This window comes from Sorex fumeus, unplaced genomic scaffold (assembly GCF_029834395.1).
Source record: "Sorex fumeus unplaced genomic scaffold, SorFum_2.1 ptg000236l, whole genome shotgun sequence".
Taxonomy (NCBI): Eukaryota; Metazoa; Chordata; class Mammalia; order Eulipotyphla; family Soricidae; genus Sorex; species Sorex fumeus.
Genome location: NW_026606293.1, coordinates 770,663 through 777,934, shown reverse-complemented (window position 1 = coordinate 777,934; position 7,272 = coordinate 770,663).

Genomic DNA, 7,272 nt, shown 5'->3' with positions numbered 1-7,272 from the left:
GGGAGAGCCTTGGAGGTGGGTGAGTTGAATTTCCCTTCCCGCCCAAAACAGAGCCCCTCAGCCTCCTCTGTCCAGATCTCCAGGTTTTTAGTAGCTTGGTAGTCACAACCACAAACTGCCCCGTGCACAATGTAGTCTCATCAATAACCAATATCCAGAGACTATAAAAAAAGTTCCTGGAAGAGAGCAATGCAGAATCTCTTGCCCCTGCGCCAGGCTGTTTTCACCTGGGACCCTTGACAGGAAGGTGGGTTGAGTTTCCCTCCCTGTCCTAAGCAGAGCCCTGGCAGCCAACAAACTCCAGAACCCAGCCACAACCATGTTCAAGGCCACTCTCCACTTGCTCAGGTGAGATCACCCATGAAGGAACCCTCAGAGGAACCCAGCTATGTGGGGATCATGGCTGAAATCTCCAAGCCTGCTTGGATCGAGACTGGGCCCCCTCCACCCAGATCCCCAGTTTTCCAGAAGCTTGGCAGCAACACCCAGAGTTCGCCCCTGGTTCCATGTAATCTCATCAACAGCCAAAATCCAGAGAATATAAAATAAATCTCCCCCAAAAGAGCAACGCAGTTTTTCCTGGAGAGTGTGGCCGACCAGTGGACCAAAAGCTTGCATTCGGTGGACAGAGAGTAACTGTAAAAGTGATTAGAGGCCGCCCCAGAAGCCTCTGTCCTTCCCCGAGAGCCTGGCAAGCTAGCGAGAGTATCCTGCCCGCATGGGAGAGCCTGGCAAGCTCCCTGTGGCATATTGGATACGCCAAAAACAATAACGAGCCTCATTCCCCGTACCCTGAAAGAGCCTCCAGTTCGCCATTGAGCTATGCTAGCATGTGACAGGGATTAATGGAGTAATTACTGGTGCCTGCTCAAGCCAATCAATGATCAGCAGGATGACAAGTAACTGGTGTAAAATATGCAATTCAAAGGAGTTTAGCTTGATGCATCTCTGTGTGTTGGTGTCACTGTCTTCACATTAAAAAAAGATCTTGTAAGTTATAAAGGAATATGGAACAACAAATGGCGAAAGTCATTGAAATTGAAGGTCTTGTTTGCATGAAAAGTGTAAGCAGTATTCTCATAAATCCTTCTATCAGAATGGTTTAAAAAACAGAATCCTGCATGTTGAGAAAGTGTCACGGTCTATGACTTCTTATTTTTCTGTTCCTGAAAGGGGGCTTTTGATTGTGGGGAGAAACGCACCCCCAGCATCTTCTGCAATGAGGCAAGTGCTGGTTCTTACTAGGGCACAACAAATTGAGGCTGAGCAGGGTGGATGCAGAGCAGACATCCTCAGGCCTGGCCTCAGGACAGCCCCCCCCCACCATGCCGTGTTTCAGAGTTTACCAACCAGATGACCTTGGCTTTGACGTAGCAGACCCACGATGTATTAAATATGGAGCATTACATCTCGGAGTTCCATTACTATTTTTGCACTTCTCTGGTGGTTCTACTTTGGCCATTTCTCCACTGTTGGAAATGAGAGCCAATTTGTGTGCTCTACAGAAACGCTCTCTTAGTCTTTTTTCTACTCCCGAACTGTCATCCATTTGCCATCACGCTAGTAGAGAGCATTAGTGCAACCATCACCATATTTGTAGGCCTTATTCCTCCCATAGTTTTTCAAAATGGAATCAGCTCAACTGCAGGGCCAGCCTCTCTTTTCCCAGGTCATCCAAAGACATACTGAACAAGCTATCTTGGGCCTCTTGATTCCCACCCCAAAATGTGCTGTCTTAAAAAAATAATTTATTTTGTTTGGGATGAGGGTTGGTTTGGGGGTCACACTCCGCTCTGTTCTGCTAAGTTCTTAATTTTGGTTCTATATTTAGGGTGTTCACAGTACTGAGAAGACCATATGCAGTGCCAGGATTGAATGTGGGGTTGGCTATGTACAAGGAAAGCAATATTTTTCACTATATGTATATTATATTTACAAACATAGTTCACAATAGTTCATTACAGAAATAGTTCATTACAGATAATATTTAAACACCAGTCCCACCACCGAGCACCTTCCCACCACAGTATAGAGGTAAGTGTGTGAGGGTTGTTGTCTTTTATTCTGGAGCCATTTTAGCCCGAATATGAGAGAATGCAAGCAAGTATATTAGAAACCAAACAAACGTGTGATACTTTTCATAAGTAAGTGAGGTAGAATATATGAGGTCGCGTGGCCGAAAATGTGGCCGCACTCTCCAGGGAGGCAACTTAAGCCCTATCTTATCTCTCTGGCCCCTGAGCATAGTGCCTTTTTTCCCCAACATACATTGACTGAAGCATGCCAGAACCAGCTGTTTTCTTGGTCTCTCCTGCAACCATTTGTGCTAGTCCGGGATTCTCTGAGAATGGGATTCCAAAATGGGATTAGGCATGCTGGATTTAGGAAAACCTCTGGGAGAGGACCATGGGGGTGAGGAGCTAGAGCTGTAAGGTAGAGCTGTCAGACCGGACACAGCTTTCACCCTTGTGGCAAAATGAGGGGAGAGCTAACGGGGTTGCAGGAAGGAAAAGCCAAACTGCAGTGAGGTGCTAAGAACTGGCAAATCAAATGTGAAAGGAGAGGCAATCCACCCTGGCCCTCAAGCATCCCATTGCATGTTCTTGGTATGGATCTTTATTCATTCATTCATTCATTCATTCATTTATTGCTTTTTGGGTCACAGCAGGGATGCTCAGGGTTTACTCCTGTCTCTGCAGTCAGGAATTCCTCCTAGCAGTGCTCGAGGGACCATATGCGATGCTGGGAATTGAACCTGGATTGACCACGTGCAAGGCAAATGACCAACTCTGTGTCCCTAGTGTGGACCTTTAAAGGAAGATGTGATACGGAACATTTCCTGTAAGACAAGGTAGCATTTTGTGTTAGTAAGTCCTGAGAACAACCAGGTATGGCCTGAAAACAATCAACAACAAAACCCAAACCCCCACAATATTGCATTACTTTTCACTCTATAATGAACATGCGTCAAAATGTTGTGTTTTCCATTTAGAATGGAGAACAGAAATTTGGGAATGATTGCAGACATGTAGGTTCTTTAAAGAAACCATTCAGTCTTAAATAATGCTTTGCTCTCATGCTTGTGAGAAACAGATAATACCATCCCATTCCATTCTCCTTAGTTTACGTTTAGAATTGGCTTTTGAAGAGATGTTTTTAATGACACTGATGATGCTTTTATTTATTTAGTTTATTTTTCTTTCTGGATCACAGCCGGGGATGCACAAGGGTTCCTCATGGATCTATACTATGGATTTACTCCTGGTGGTGCTTAGGGGCCCATATGGGATGCTTGAGATAGAATATGGGTCGGCTGCATGCAATGCAGACACCTGCAACCCCATAGCTCCAGCCTCCTGATGATGCCTTTCAATGAGAAAGGTGTTAACTAATTAACAGCAAAAAAATCCTTCATGATTATTAGTTTAACTCTCCAGTGTCTTTGAATTGTTATAAGTATACCATGGGGTATAAGTCAATTATTTGTTTTAAAATGTAATGAGTTTCAGGATCAGAGAGATTGTACATTGAGTAAAGTGCTTGCCTTGCACGTCCAGGCATGATTCCTGAGTGCATATCTAGGAGCAAGCCCTGAGTGCACATGGGTGTGGCCCTGCTATTTGCATCTTTTTTTAAATATACCTTTAATTTACCATGTTTTGAGCATATAGTTGTAATATTTTAATTTGTACAAAGGCTCAATGCCTTACTTTGGTTTTTGGGCCACACCTACCAGTGCTCAGAGCTTATTCCTGGCTCTGTATTCAGGGATCACAACTGGTCGTACTCGGAAGAGCATATGAAATGCCGGGGACAGAACTCGGGATAGCTGTATGCAAGGCAAATGCCCTATCAGCCATGCTATCTCTCCGGCCCACCTTGACTTACTTTTTAATATCACGTTTAATAATCTTGTGAAAATTTTTGTTCTTTTAAATTTCACCTTGTTAATGATTTCCTTTTGCACAGCGGGTAGGGCGTTCGCCTTACAAGCGGCCAACATGGCCGGCCCGAGTTCGATTCCTCCGCCCCTCTCGGAGAGCCCGGCAAGCTACCGAGAGTATTCGATATGCCAGACACAGTAACAACAAAGTCTCCAATGGAGACGTTACTGGGCCCGCTCGAGCAAATCGAAGATCAACGGGAGGGTCTTTTATTATTTATTTTATTACTGATTTCCTTAGACCACAGTCCCCAAAATGGAAGCAGAAGATGCAAAAAAAAAAACAGGTTCATAGAACCATAAATTGTCTTATTAAATTGCTTTTATGAAAGATCAGGTATGTGGAACCATCAGCACTATGAAGCTTATGTTCAATTATTTCCCTACAGTCTGACAACACTGGGCTGTATTCCTTTTTTTCCTCTGCAAGGTATATTGTGTTAACTTCAGGCTACTCTAATTTGCAGTTTTAATTGCGACTCGGCCATGATTTCATTTTTAGTGCTTTTGTGTGTTTCTTTGTATTTAAGTAGTTCCTTCTCCAATAAATAATTGATCTACAGAATTGAGTTCTTGGGGGTGGGTGTTGAAAGGGAGGGTGTTAGGTTCCTTGCGGAGCTACACTGGTGGTGGGTGTCATGTTGAAGTTATGTGCATGAAAAACCATTATTAATAGTATTGTAAACCACAGAATATAAATCAATATATTTTTAAATGTGATCATTTTCAGGGTTCGAGAGATAGTACATCGAGCAAGGTGCTTGCCTTGCACCTCCAGGAGTGATTCCTCAGCACAAAGCTAGGAGGAAGCTCTGAGCATGGATGGGTGTGGCTCCCCCAAAAGTGATCAACTTGTATATTTTTTCAAATATACATTTTAATTTACCTTGTTACAAGCATATGCTTGTAGCATATTAATTTGTATATCAAAATGTGATGTGCAAATAAATGTTACTTAAGCTAAATAATTATAAAATATAACTACGGGACTAGGCACAGAGCTCAGTGTGAAAGCACTTGACTTGCATGTGTGAAGCTCTAGGCCCGATTCCTAGTACTGCAAAAGGTATAACGCAAAAAGTCTACAATTTATGTTCTGTATGTGATAAATAAGTTAGGGCAAGGATGAGTGTGTACATGAAGGCAACAATATGAGGCAGAATGGTTTACCATTCTCTTTCCTAACTCTGTCACAATTTTTGGAATATAGGTAGAGCATAGAGGAAAATTTGTTTTGAAATATCTCCTTAGAGAGTCTGATAAGTTGGGACCTATCTCTGCCCTAACTTCTTAGATAAACCTGGGGGATAAGAGTAATTGAGTGAGAATCTTCTTGTGATATAAGAGAGAGGTGGTCAGCGGGGGAAGGAGGAGGAGATGAGAGAGAGAGTGGGTGGGGAAGAGAGAGATTAGAACGGTGTTTTCAGTGGTAAAGTGGTTTCTGTCACTGAAAGCAGTTTCCTAAAAATACTGCTTGTAGGAAAGTCTTTCATTTGCTCTGTGGTTTCTTGACTTCGTATTCTAGATGGCGCCTGAGTTATGTAAGGAGGCTTTAATTTTTGTCCTTGCTAGAGGTTGTGCGAGATTTGGTGACAGTGGCATCAGTTTGTAAAACACTTTGGAAAAAGCTGATGAAACTAAATTTCATCATCTTAGATCCACGTTTCAAAGTGTTCTTTATTTCAGCATCTGTGAGCAAACCAAAAGAGAACTAAGGTCATTTATTGGGTTTTCCAACAGAGCTGTCAGGCTAGGGGGGATTGGTAATTTAGAGTGAAAAAAAAGTATTGATGTAATGACGGAGGTTTAAATTTTTTTTAATTTTTAAAAATTTTATTAAAGAGCTAGGATTTACAATGTTACTGATAGTTGAGTTTTAGGCATACAATAATTCTACACCAATTCCTGCATCAGTGTCACTTCTCTCCACCAGTGTTCATAGATTCCCTCCCCAGCCCAATCCCCACTCCATCCCTGATTGTCGACTTGATAGGCACATTACAAAAGTTTCCGTGATTGTCACTTGGATCTCATGTTTTCAGTTATATTGAATCTATGTTTTGGAGATAAGGCTGTATCCCTCACTCGTATCACTGGTATAACTGAAGCCCTGATGCCTTTTCACCCATTACTTCCCCTTTCGTTCTTCATTTCTTTCCTTCTCTGTACTTCTCCTCTCTAAACACTGGGGCAAGGGTCACCTAGGCAACCCCCTTTTACAACAATACATTTCCTCATCCGGTATTCTATATACCACAGACAAGTGAGCTCACAGTGTATTTGTTTTTCTTCTTCTGGCTTACTTCGTTCAGCAAGGTGTCTTCCAGCTCTAACCAAGTTGCAGAAGTTGCATGATTTCATCGTTCCTTGGGAGCTGCAAAGTATTCCATTGTGGATTAAAGTGTTATTATGGGGACTTTAGAAATAATATAGTGGGTAGGGTACTTATATTACATTTGGTCAACACGGGTTTCATCCCTGGCCCACCACATCCCCCGGTCTGCCAGAAGTAAGTCCTGAATACTGCTTGTTGTGGCCACAAAACAAAACAAAAATTTTATTATGAAGTGAAAACAATTCTATTTGCATTTATCTCTCCATACATATAAATATAGGTGTATGATGCGTACATATAAAATAGCAGTATTTATTAAATCTGTCTTGCAACACTTGCCAAGCTACTTGTGTCAAATATGAAGGGTTTGGGGCCATATCTGGTGCTCCACTGGTCTATTTACATCTTAGTTTTATTTTGTGAATTTCCACTACAATGGAATTACAACTATTGCTGATATCTTCTGATTAGAATTAGTAATGAATACATTTGTAAGGTCAATAAGTGACTATCATGTATCAGTGGCCATACTATTATTTCCTACCAAATATAAGAAACCTGAGTTCACTGTATCACTGTATAACTGTCATCTGTTGTTCATCAATTTTCTCGATCAGGCACCAGTAATGGCTCCTTCTTCCTAGCCCTGAGATTTTGAAAAGTGCCACATTTGAGGCTCTTTCAGGGTCAGGGGAATGAAACCCATCATTGTTACTGGTTTTTGGCATATTGAATACGCCACAGTGTGTTTGCCAAACTCTGTATATAATAAACATATAATTCAGTATATCACTTGGTGGAGTTCATTATTGTATATTATCTCTCAGGCTCCATGTTATTTTTATAGTTCAAACTTGCAATGTCTAAAAACATATAATGAAGATTGTCACTTTTATTTACTTTAGAGTGGAACTTTTACAATACTCTTTTTTTTTTTGCTTTTTGGGACCCACCCGGTGATGCACAGGGGTTACTCCTGGCTCTGCACTCAGGA